Source organism: Herpailurus yagouaroundi, unplaced genomic scaffold (assembly GCF_014898765.1).
Source record: "Herpailurus yagouaroundi ecotype Mexico unplaced genomic scaffold, PumYag 77, whole genome shotgun sequence".
NCBI lineage: Eukaryota > Metazoa > Chordata > Mammalia > Carnivora > Felidae > Herpailurus > Herpailurus yagouaroundi.
The window spans coordinates 80,676,338-80,689,012 of record NW_024412388.1 but is presented as its reverse complement, the minus strand read 5'-3'; the positions used below and the strand labels follow the sequence as shown (position 1 = coordinate 80,689,012).

The 12,675-nt window shown below is 36.7% G+C and overlaps 1 protein-coding gene across 2 annotated transcripts in view; it reads left to right on the top strand.

Moving 5' to 3' along the window:
* The window catches only part of ARHGAP29 (Rho GTPase activating protein 29), a 70,485-nt gene that overhangs the window by 37,591 nt on the left and 20,219 nt on the right, over positions 1 to 12,675 (top strand). The window lies entirely within an intron of this gene.

Sequence of the window (12,675 nt, the reverse complement as noted above, 5' to 3'; positions counted from 1 at the left end):
CAGACTGTCTACCCAGCCCTGACCCCTAGCAAATATTGACCTGTGCTCTGTGTTTATAGGTGGGTCTTTTCCAGAGTGTCATATAAATGGAATCCTATAGCATGTAACTTGGAGACTGGCTTCTTTTCCTCAGCATAATGTCTTTGAGATTCAGCAGTGCTATGCATGGATCAATAGTTCATTTCTTTTTATTGCTGAATAGTATTCCGTTACATGAGTGTACCACAGTGTTTATGCATTTATCAGTTGGACATTTGTGTTGTTTCGAGTTTTGGGTGATTGTGAATATAGAGCTGCTATGAATATTTGTTTACAGGTTTTTGTGTGAACATAAGTTTTCATATTTCTAGGGTAAGTACCTAGGAGCGAGATTACTGGATGGTATGGTAAATGTCTGTTTAATGTTACAAGAAATTGCCAAATTGTTTTCCAGAATGACCATAACATTTTTCATTCTAACCAGTAATATACGAGAGTTCCGGTAGTTCTGCATCCTTCACAACACTTGTCAGTTGTTGTTTTTATATCTTAACTGTTCTAATACGTGTGTAGTGGTAGTTGTTTTAATTTGTATTTCTGGAGTGACTAATGATACTGAGCATCTTTTCAAGGACTTATTTGCAATCTCTATTTTGCCAGTTTTTAAAACTTGAGTTTGTTTTCTTGTTGGGTTTGCATATTTTGTCTTCCAGTCTGAAACTTTATTCATATATCAGTTTCTTTCAGGGAACAAAGGGTTTTAATTTTGATGGAGTCTAACTTAGGATTTCTTTTATGGGTCATGCTTTTGGCATTATATCTAAGAGTGTTTCACCCAACTAAAGGTCACAAAAACTTCTCTCCTATGTTTTCTCCTAAAAATTTTATAGTTCGACATTGATATATGATCTATTTTGACTTAATTTTTATATAAGGCATGAAGTATAGATCGAGGTGTATTTTTTTGCATATAGATGTATTAAAATTATACCTGTGGGGTTTTAATTTATGGAAATGACTGAATGCTGACATGGAGAGGTCAATGTTATTGAAAGATGAACTGCTTACTTCCATTTCCCGAGAGAAGGGAACATGCTGTGCCACACAGGGTCACAAGTGCCAGGTTTGGTGAAGCAGAGGCAGGAGTGAGGGGAAAGCTGAGTACATAGCCTTTATTGGGTTTTCAAGGGAAAAGCAAGGTACATCAGGATAAGCAGTATAGGATTGGTTAGCTTGAATAAGTCCAGTGTGCTTTGGGATATAGGGGTGGTCTCTAGTTGCTTGTACCTAGCCCTGGGATGATTCAGAGCAAGAGAAAATATCGACTTGGTGTGTGAGAGTTAGTTAATGAGGTTGTTCAGGTTGTATATGAAAGATGTGCCCCCTCTACCCTCTACCCCTGGGCTAAGAATTGGTTAGCCCTGGGAGGAGCAGACTCTCCCCAGCCAGCAAGCTTTTTAAGATATCAAAACATTATAAAATATGGAAAATGAAAAGCATTAATACAGGTGTCCACTTGTTTCAGTACCATTTGTTGAAAACATTGAGCCATCTCCAATGATTTGCCTTTGCATCTTTGTGAAAAATCAATTGACCGAATTTTTATAGGTCAGTTTCTAGACTCCCTATTTTGTTCCATGGATATATGTACCTTTCCTTTGGCCCAAATTCTACTATGTTGATTACTGTTTTATATCAAGTCTTAAAATCAGGTAGTGTGAGTCTTCAACTTTATTCTTTTTTAGAATTGTTGTGAGTATTTAAGATTCTTTGCCCATAAAAATGTTGGAATCAGCTTGTCTGTATCTATAAACAAAGCCTGCTAGTATTTTAATTGGAATTGTGTTAAACCTTAGATCAGATAGGAAGAATTGACTGTATATGTATGACTGTAAATATATATAGAGTTGTTCAATCCATGAAGAGAGTATGTCTCTCCACTTATTTAGAAACATGGTATTTTTTTAATCAGAATTTTATAGTTTTCAGCATAAAGGTTTTCCACATGTTTTGTTAGATTTAAACCTAGGTATGTATGTATGTATTTGGGCGGCTATTGTGAATGTGATTGGTACAAATAAATAAATAGATTAAATACATACCACATATAATTTATGTGTATGTATCTATGTATACACATTTCTTTAATTTCAGATTTCAATTGTTCATTGTTAGTATTCAGAAATACAAGTGATTTTTGTGTATTGATCTTGAATCTTGCAACCTTGCTAAAATTAGTCCTAGAACTTTTTTTGTAGAAACATTGGGCTTTTCTACATAGAAAATCATATTATCTACTAATAGGGACAGTTTTATTTCTTCATTTCCAGTCTGTATTCCTTTTATTTCTTTTTCTTTTTTGCACTGACTGTGGCTGTGACAGAAGATATCTTTGTCCTATTCTAGATTTTAAGGGCAAAGCATTTAGTCTTTCTCCATTAAATATAATAGCTTATAGGTCTTTTGATGATGCCCTTTATCAGGGTAAGGAATTTCCCTTTTTCTAATTTGCAGAGAGTTTTATCATGAAGAGAGAATTTTTTTTAACTGTTGAGAATTTTGGGATTGTTTTTTATTACAGCATAAACTAGCAAATCTGTCTGCTATAGTATGTATTTAATATATGTGTATATATTTTCTAAATTCTTTTATAGGTACCTTTATACTATTTCATGTACACCTAAATATGGGAGAGGAACATATTTAGAACAAATCATGTATAAATACAATTTACAAAACTTAAATATGCAATGTTTGCTAATTAAATTATTATAAACATTTATAATTGTGTCTTTGTTTTTTAAAAAAAGATGATTTTATCAAATGATTTTTTTGCATCATTTGATGTGATAACACAGTTTTTCTTTTGTAGTCTGTTAATATGATGGATTATATTAATAGTTGAGTGTTGATTTCTAGTCTTTTATTCCTGGATAAGCTGCTTTTGGTTGTTATACATTGTTCTTTTTATATGTTGCTGGATTCAATTTGGTTAGTATTTTGTTGAGTATTTTTTTCTTTTTCTTCTCTGTTAATGAAAGACATTGGTATCTTGCTATTGGTTTTTTTTTATCTGGTTTTATATCAGGGTAATTCTGGTCTTATAAAATGAATGGGGAAGTGTTCCTTCTTATCAGTTTTCTGGAAGAGAAACTGGTGTTAATTTCTTCAATTATTTGGTGGCATTCTCTGGTGAAAGCAAATGGGCTTAGGGTTTTCATTTTTGGAAGGTTTTTCTTTTCTTTCTTTCTTTCTTTCTTCCTTCCTTCCTTCCTTCCTTCCTTCCTTCCTTCCTTCCTTTCTTTCTTTTTTTTTTTTTTTTTAAGTTTATTTATTTTAAGAGAGAGACAGAGAGTGAGCAGGGGAGGGGCAGAGACAAAGGGAGAGAAAGAATTCCAAGCAGGCTCTGTGCTGTCAGCGCCAAGCCCAATGTGGGGCTCAAACTCACAAACTTTGAGATCATGACCTGAGCCAAAACCAAGATTCAGATGCCATCTGACTGAGCCATCTAGGTGCCCCGTTTTTTTGGAATTATGTATTCAATTTATTTTGATATAGGCCTATTTGAGTTAATTATTTCTTTTGGGGTGATTTTTGGTAGTTTGTGGCTTTCATGTAATCAGTCCCTTTTACCTCAGTTGTGTAATTTATGTGCAAAAAGTTGTCCATAGGTTTTCTATAAACTTTCAGTGTCTCAATAGGCTGTAGTGATATCCTTTGATTCCTGATATTGGTAATTGTGCTTTCTTTCTTTCTCTCTGGTTAGTCTGGCTAGAGGTTTATCATTTTGATTGACCTTTTCAGAAAACTAGCTTTTATTTATTTGTTTTTAATTTATTTTAAAATGTTTATTAATTTTTGAGAGAAAGTACAGCACATGGGAGTGCACAGGGGCACATGGGGGAGGGGGCGGAGAGAGAGAATCCCAAGTGTTCTCTGTCAGCACAGAGCTTGATGTGGGGCTTGAACCATGAGATAATGACCTGAGCTGAAATCGAGTCTGATGATTAATTGACTGAGCCACCCAGGAGTCCCAGAGCTAGCTTTTAATTTCATTGGTTTCTCTATTGTTCTTTTTAAAATTTCATTTATTTTTGCTTGCTTTGGGTTTATTTTGCTCTTCATCTTAGTTTCTTTTAGCTCTTCTTTTTTAGAGGTGGAAGCTTAGATTGTTCTTTGAGACCTCTGTACTTTTTTAATACAAATATTTAAGTATCTAGATTTCTAAGTAATGCTTACATCCCACAAATTTTGAATTTTATGGCTCTATTTTTGTACATTACAAAATATTTCCTAATTTCCCTTGAGACTTCATCTTTGACCTATGGGTAATGTAGAAGTTGATTGTTTAATTTCCAAGTGTTTAAGGATTTTCTGGATATATTCCTGATACTGATTTCTAGTTTAATTGTGTTATAATGAGAGAAATATTTTGTATAATTTCAATTTTCTTAGATTTATTGTGGTTTGTTTTATGATTCAGGATATGGTCTGTCTTGGTGAATGTTCCATGCATATATTTTTAAAAATGTGTATGTATTCTGCTTTTGTTGCCTCGGGTATTTTATGTCAATTGGTTGTTGTTGGTTTATGGTGCTATTTATTCTATAGGGATAAGAATATAGGGTAGGGAAGGGACAGAGAGGGAGAGAGAGAGAACCCCAAGTGCAGAGCCCTACCCAGGGCTCAAACCCACAAACTGTGAGATTATGACCTGAGCTGAAGTTAACAGTCAGATGTTTAACCCAGGAGCCCCTAAATTTTTATTTAAATTCACTAGTTAACATACAGTGTAATATTAGGTTCGGGTGTATAATGTAGTGATTCAACACTTCCATACAATAAGTATACTCATCACAACAAGTGCCCTCCTTAATCCCCATCATCTATTTAACCCAACCCCCACTCACCTCCCTTTTGGTAACCATCAGTTTGTTCAGAGAAAGGAGTTTTGAAGTCTTCAACATATTGTATATTTTTAGTTGTATCAGTTTATGCTTTATGTATTTTGAAACTCAGTTGCTTGTGCATTAATGATTGTTACATATTCTTGGTAAATTAATCCTTTTATCCTTACAAAATGTTTCTTTTTATCCTGGTAATTTTTATTTTATTTTTTAGTCTACTTTATTTAATACTGATATAAGTATTTCAATTTTCTTTTAGTAATTTTTATCATGGTATATCTTTTTACATTCTTCTAGTTTTAGTTTTATCATTTTATTTATCTATTTATTTAAATTCAAGTTCATTAACATGCAGTGTAGTCTTGACCTCAGGAGCAGAACCCAGTGATTCATCTCTTACATATGATACCCAGCACTCATTCTGTAAAGTGCCCTTCTTAATGTCCATCACCCACTTAACCCATCCCACCACCCACCTCCCCTCCAGCAACCCTTGGTTCGTTATCTGTATTTAAGGGTCTCTTATCATTTGCCTCCCTGTTTTTATCTTATGTTTCATTATATTTAAAGTGAATTTCTTATATAACATATAGTTAAGTCTTTTTTTTTTTTTAATCTGTTGATAATCTGTGTCTTTTAAGTGAAATATTTAGGCCATTCTATTTAATGCAAATGTATGTTCAAATTTAGGCCTACTCTTTTTTTCTGTTTATACCTTAATGTTTCCCTTTGTTTCCATTTTGTTGCCTTATATTGGATAAATTGATAATTTTTTAGAATTACAGCTAATCTATATTACAGATTTAATCTATTTTTATTTAGGTATTACAATTATATATATTTTTCTTTTTTTTTTTTTTTTAAATAATTTTTTTTTTAATTTTTTTTTCAACGTTTTATTTATTTTTGGGACAGAGAGAGACAGAGCATGAACGGGGGAGGGGCAGAGAGAGAGAAGGAGACACAGAATCGGAAACAGGCTCCAGGCTCTGAGCCATCAGCCCAGAGCCCGACGCGGGGCTCGAACTCACGGACCGCGAGATCGTGACCTGGCTGAAGTCAGACGCTTAACCGACTGCGCCACCCAGGCGCCCCAATTATATATATTTTTAAATGTTTATTTAATTTTGAGAGAGAGAGAGCAAGGAGGGGAGGGGCAAAGGGAGGGAGACAGAGGATCTGAAGCAGGCTCCATGCTGACATCAGAGAGCCCAATGTGGGGCTCGAACTCATGAACCTTCAGATCATTACCTGAGCCAAAATCAGACACTTAACTGACTGAGCCACACACGTGCCCCTAGAGTTATATTTTAATTTACCTAAAATGCTCATTTACATTTTAATTAATTTGTTATCCACATTTAGATTTATTGGGTTTTTGACTATATTGCTTTATACAATTTTTTTTTAATGGTTGCTGTAGGGACGTGTTTATAAAAACTTTCTTCTGCTTAGAACTAATATTTTTACCACTTCAAGTGGAATGTAGAAAGCACGTAGTCCCACTGTAAGTCCCTTTTACTTGCTTTGGGTTGTAGTTGATACATGTGTGCTACATCTATATACTTTGAGAAATCCATAGTCATTTGAATTATTGCTCCCTCTATATGGAATGTTTTTGGGGGGGGTTTTGTTTTTTGCTTGCAAGGTTTTTTCTTTGTGTTTGGTTTTCAGCATTTTGAAACAACACTCATTTGAGTGTGAATTTTGTTGAAGTTGTTCTCTTTTAGGTTCCCTGAACTTTTTGAATCTACAAGTTTGACTCTTGGAATATTTGGGAGGTTGTCAGCTATTGTTTCTTCAAATTTTTTTTTTGTAGCCCTTTCTCCTCTTCTCTGAGACTTCAGTGACTCAAATTTTAGACCTTTGTTATTATCCTAAGGGGCTGGAGGATCTTTTTTTTTTTCCTAATCTTTTTTCTTTCTCTTTTTTTTAACATTTATTATCCAGAGACAGAGAGAGACAGAGCAGGAGTGGGGGAGGGACAGAGAGAGGGAAACACAGAATCTGAAGCAGGCTCCAGGCTGTAAGCTGTCAGCGCAGAGCCCAACGTTGGACTCGAACCCACAAACCTTGAGATCATGACCTGAGCCAAAGTTGGATGCTTAACCAACTTAGCCACCCCAGGCACCCCTCTTTTTTATCTTGATTGTTGTTCTATTGGATCTGTCATTGAGTTCACGGACTCTTCCCTTTGTTATCTCCATTTTCCTATACAGGCAAAATAGTAAATTTTTTTGTTTGGGATACTATATTTTTCAGTAGTAAATTTTTATTTTTTAATATCTTCCATTTCTCTGCTGAGACTTCAGTCTTACCATATTTCAAGATTGTTTGCCTGTACTTAAACTGTCATAATAGTTGCTTTAACGTCTTTATCTAATAATCCAATACCTGAGTCATCTCAGGGTTAGTGTCTGTTTATTGTCTTTTCTCTTGTCAATTGAGATTTCCTGGTTCTTCTAACAAGTAATTTTGGATAATATCCTGCACTTTCCAGTATTACCTTATGTGACTTTATAACCTATACTGAATGTTTATTGTTAAAAAATTTCAGCAAGCATTTGATCTACCTAGTTAGGTTCACTTCACAGCTCCTAAGGAATCCCTTCCAGGTTTTCTTTCTTTTTTTTTTTTTTTTATTTATATATGAAATTTATTGCCAAATTGGTTTCCATACAACACCCAGTGCTCATCCCAAAAGGTGCCCTCCTCAATACCCATCACCCACCCTCTCCTCCCTCCCACCCCCCATCAACCCTCAGTTTGCTCTCAGTTCTCAACAGTCTCTTATGCATTGGCTCTCTCCCACTCTAACCTCTTTTTTTTTTTTCCCCCTTCCCCTCCCCCATGGGTTCCCGCTAAGTTTCTCAGGATCCACATAAGAGTGAAACCATATGGTATCTGTCTTTCTCTGTATGGCTTATTTCACTCAGCATCACACTCTCCAGTTCCATCCACGTTGCTACAAAAGGCCATATTTCATTTTTTCTCATTGCCACGTAGTACTCCATTGTGTATATGAACCACAATTTCTTTATCCATTCATCAGTTGATGGACATTTAGGCTCTTTCCATAATTTGGCTATTGTTGAGAGTGCTGCTATGAACATTGGGGTACAAGTGCCCCTATGCATCAGTACTCCTGTGTCCCTTGGATAAATTCCTAGCAGTGCTATTGCTGGGTCATAAGGTAGGTCTATTTTTAATTTTCTGAGGAACCTCCACACTGCTTCCAGAGCGGCTGCACCAATTTGCATTCCCACCAACAGTGCAAGAGGGTTCCTGTTTCTCCACATCCTCTCCAGCATCTATAGTCTCCTGATTTGTTCATTTTGGCCACTCTGACTGGCGTGAGGTGATACCTGAGTGTGGTTTTGATTTGTATTTCCCTGATAAGGAGCGATGCTGAACATCTTTTCATGTGCCTGTTGGCCATCCGGATGTCTTCTTTAGAGAAGTGTCTATTCATGTTTTCTGCCCATTTCTTCACTGGGTTATTTGCTTTTTGGGTGTGGAGTTTGGTGAGCTCTTTATAGATTTTGGATACTAGCCCTTTGTCCGATATGTCATTTGCAAATATCTTTTCCCATTCCGTTGGTTGCCTTTTAGTTTTGTTGGTTGTTTCCTTTGCTGTGCAGAAGCTTTTTATCTTCATAAGGTCCCAGTAATTCACTTTTGCTTTTAATTCCCTAGCCTTTGGGGATGTGTCGAGTAAGAGATTGCTACGGCTGAGGTCAGAGAGGTCTTTTCCTGCTTTCTCCTCTAAGGTTTTGATGGTTTCCTGTCTCACATTCAGGTCCTTGATCCATTTTGAGTTTATTTTTGTGAATGGTGTGAGAAAGTGGTCTAGTTTCAACCTTCTGCATGTTGCTGTCCAGTTCTCCCAGCACCATTTGTTAAAGAGACTGTCTTTTTTCCATTGGATGTTCTTTCCTGCTTTGTCAAAGATGAGTTGGCCATACGTTTGTGGGTCTAGTTCTGGGGTTTCTATTCTATTCCATTGGTCTATGTGTCTGTTTTTGTGCCAATACCATGCTGTCTTGATGATGACAGCTTTGTAGTAGAGGCTAAAGTCTGGGATTGTGATGCCTCCTGCTTTGGTCTTCTTCTTCAAAAGTACTTTGGCTATTCGGGGCCTTTTGTGGTTCCATATGAATTGTAGGATTGCTTGTTCTAGTTTCGAGAAGAATGCTGGTGCAATTTTGATTGGGATTGCATTGAATGTGTAGATAGCTTTGGGTAGTATTGACATTTTGACAATATTTATTCTTTCAATCCATGAGCAGGGAATGTCTTTCCATTTCTTTAAATCTTCTTCAATTACCTTCATAAGCTTTCTATAGTTTTCAGCATACAGATCCTTTACATCTTTGGTTAGATTTATTCCTAGGTATTTTATGCTTCTTGGTGCAATTGTGAATGGGATCAGTTTCCTTATTTGTCTTTCTGTTACTTCATTGTTAGTGTATAAGAATGCAACTGATTTCTGTACATTGATTTTGTATCCTGCAACTTTGCTGAATTCATGTATCAGTTCTAGCAGACTTTTGGTGGAGTCTGTCGGATTTTCCATGTATAATATCATGTCATCTGCAAAAAGCGAAAGCTTGACTTCATCTTTGCCAATTTTGATGCCTTTGATTTCCTTTTGTTGTCTGATTGCTGATGCTAGAACTTCCAGCACTATGTTAAACAACAGCGGTGAGAGTGGGCATCCCTGTCGTGTTCCTGATCTCAGGGAAAAAGCTCTCAGTTTTTCCCCGTTGAGGATGATGTTAGCTGTGGGCTTTTCATAAATGGCTTTTATGATCTTTAAGTATGTTCCTTCTATCCCGACTTTCTCAAGGGTTTTTATTAAGAAAGGGTGCTGGATTTTGTCAAAGGCCTTTTCTGCATCGATTGACAGGATCATATGGTTTTTCTCTTTTTTTTTGTTAATGTGACGTATCACGTTGATTGATTTGCGAATGTTGAACCAGCCCTGCATCCCAGGAATGAATCCCACTTGATCATGGTGAACAATTCTTTTTATATGCCGTTGAATTCGATTTGCTAGTATCTTATTGAGAATTTTGGCATCCATATTCATCAGGGATATTGGCCTGTAGTTCTCTTTTTTTACTCGGTCTCTGTCTGGTTTAGGAATCAAAGTAATACTGGCTTCATAGAATGAGTCTGGAAGTTTTCCTTCCCTTTCTATTTCTTGGAATAGCTTGAGAAGGATAGGTATTATCTCTGCTTTAAACGTCTGGTAGAACTCCCCTGGGAAGCCATCTGGTCCTGGACTCTTATTTGTTGGGAGATTTTTGATAACCGATTCAATTTCTTTGCTGGTGATGGGTCTGTTCAAGCTTTCTATTTCCTCCTGATTGAGTTTTGGAAGAGTGTGGGTGTTCAGGAATTTGTCCATTTCTTCCAGGTTGTCCAATTTGTTGCCATATAATTTTTCATAGTATTCCCTGATAATTGTTTGTATCTCTGAGGGATTGGTTGTAATAATTCCATTTTCATTCATGATTTTATCTATTTGGGTCATCTCCCGTTTCTTTTTGAGAAGCCTGGCTAGAGGTTTGTCAATTTTGTTTATTTTTTCAAAAAACCAACTCTTGGTTTCGTTGATCTGCTCTACAGTTTTTTTAGATTCTATATTGTTTATTTCTGCTCTGATCTTTATTATTTCTCTTCTTCTGTTGGGTTTAGGCTGCCTTTGCTGTTCTGCTTCTATTTCCTTTAGGTGTGCTGTTAGATTTTGTATTTGGGATTTTTCTTGTTTCTTGAGATAGGCCTGGATTGCAATGTATTTTCCTCTCAGGACTGCCTTCACTGCGTCCCAAAGCGTTTGGATTGTTGTATTTTCATTTTCGTTTGTTTCCATATATTTTTTAATTTCTTCTCTAATTGCCTGGTTGACCCACTCATTCGTTAGTAGGGTGTTCTTTAACCTCCATGCTTTTGGAGGTTTTCCAGACTTTTTTCTGTGGTTGATTTCAAGCTTCATAGCATTGTGGTCTGAAAGTATGCATGGTATGATTTCAATTCTTGTAAACTTATGAAGGGCTGTTTTGTGACCCAGTATATGATCTATCTTGGAGAATGTTCCATGTGCACTCGAGAAGAAAGTATATTCTGTTGCTTTGGGATGCAGAGTTCTAAATAGATCTGTCAAGTCCATCTGATCCAATGTCTCATTCAGGGCCCTTGTTTCTTTATTGACCGTGTGTCTAGATGATCTATCCATTTCTGTAAGTGGGGTGTTAAAGTCCCCTGCAATGACCACATTCTTATCAATAAGGTTGCTTGTGTTTATGAGTAATTGTTTTATATATTTGGGCGCTCCGGTATTCGGCGCATAGACATTTATAATTGTTAGCTCTTCCTGATGGATAGACCCTGTCACTATTATATAATGTCCTTCTTCATCTCTTGTGAGAGCCTTTAATTTAAAGTCTAGTTTGTCTGATATAAGTATGGCTACTCCAGCTTTCTTTTGGCTTCCAGTAGCATGATAAATAGTTCTCCATCCCCTCACTCTCAATCTAAAGGTGTCCTCAGGTCTAAAATGAGTCTCTTGTAGACAGCAAATAGATGGGTCTTGTTTTTTTATCCATTCTGATACCCTATGTCTTTTGGTTGGCGCATTTAATCCATTTACATTCAGTGTTATTATAGAAAGATATGGGTTTAGAGTCATTGTGATGTCTGTATGTTTTATGCTTGTAGTGATGTCTCTGGTACTTTGTCTCACAGGGTCCCCCTTAGGATCTCTTGTAGGGCTGGTTTAGTGGTGACAAATTCCTTCAGTTTTTGTTTGTTTGGGAAGACCTTTATCTCTCCTTCGATTCTAAATGACAGGCTTGCTGGATAAAGGATTCTCGGCTGCATATTTTTTCTGTCTAGCAAACTGAAAATCTCGTGCCAACTCTTTCTGGCCTGCCAAGTTTCAAAAGAGAGATCAGTCATGAGTCTTATAGGTCTCCCTTTATATGTGAGGGCACGTTTACCCCTTGCTGCTTTCAGAATTTTCTCTTTATCCTTGTATTTTGCCAGTTTCACTATGATATGTCGTGCAGAAGATCGATTCAAGTTACGTCTGAAGGGAGTTCTCTGTGCCTCTTGGATTTCAATGCCTTTTTCCTTCCCCACTTCAGGGAAGTTCTCAGCTATTATTTCTTCAAGTACCCCTTCAGCACCTTTCCCTCTCTCTTCCTCCTCTGGGATACCAATTATGCGTATATTATTTCTTTTTAGTGTATCACTTAGTTCTCTAATTTTCCCCTCATACTCCTGGATTTTTTTATCTCTCTTTTTCTCAGCTTCCTCTTTTTCCATAACTTTATCTTCTAGTTCACCTATTCTCTCCTCTGCCTCTTCAATCCGAGCTGTGGTGGTTTCCATTTTGTTATGCATTTCATTTAAAGCGTTTTTCAGCTCCTCGTGACTGTTCCTTAGTCCCTTGATCTCTGTAGCAAGAGATTCTCTGCTGTCAGCTATACTGTTTTCAAGCCCAGCGATTAATTTTATGACTATTATTCTAAATTCACTTTCTGTTATATTATTTAAATCCTTTTTGATCAGCTCATTAGCTCTTGTTATTTCCTGGAGATTCTTCTGAGGGTAATCTTCCGCTTGGTCATTTTGGATAGTCCTGGCGTGGTGAGGACCTGCAGGGCACTTCCCCTGTGCTGTGGTGTATAACTGGAGTTGGTGGGCGGAGCCGCAGTCAGACCTGATGTCTGCCCCCAGCCCACCGCTGGGGCCACAGTCAGACTGGTGCGTGCCTTCTCTT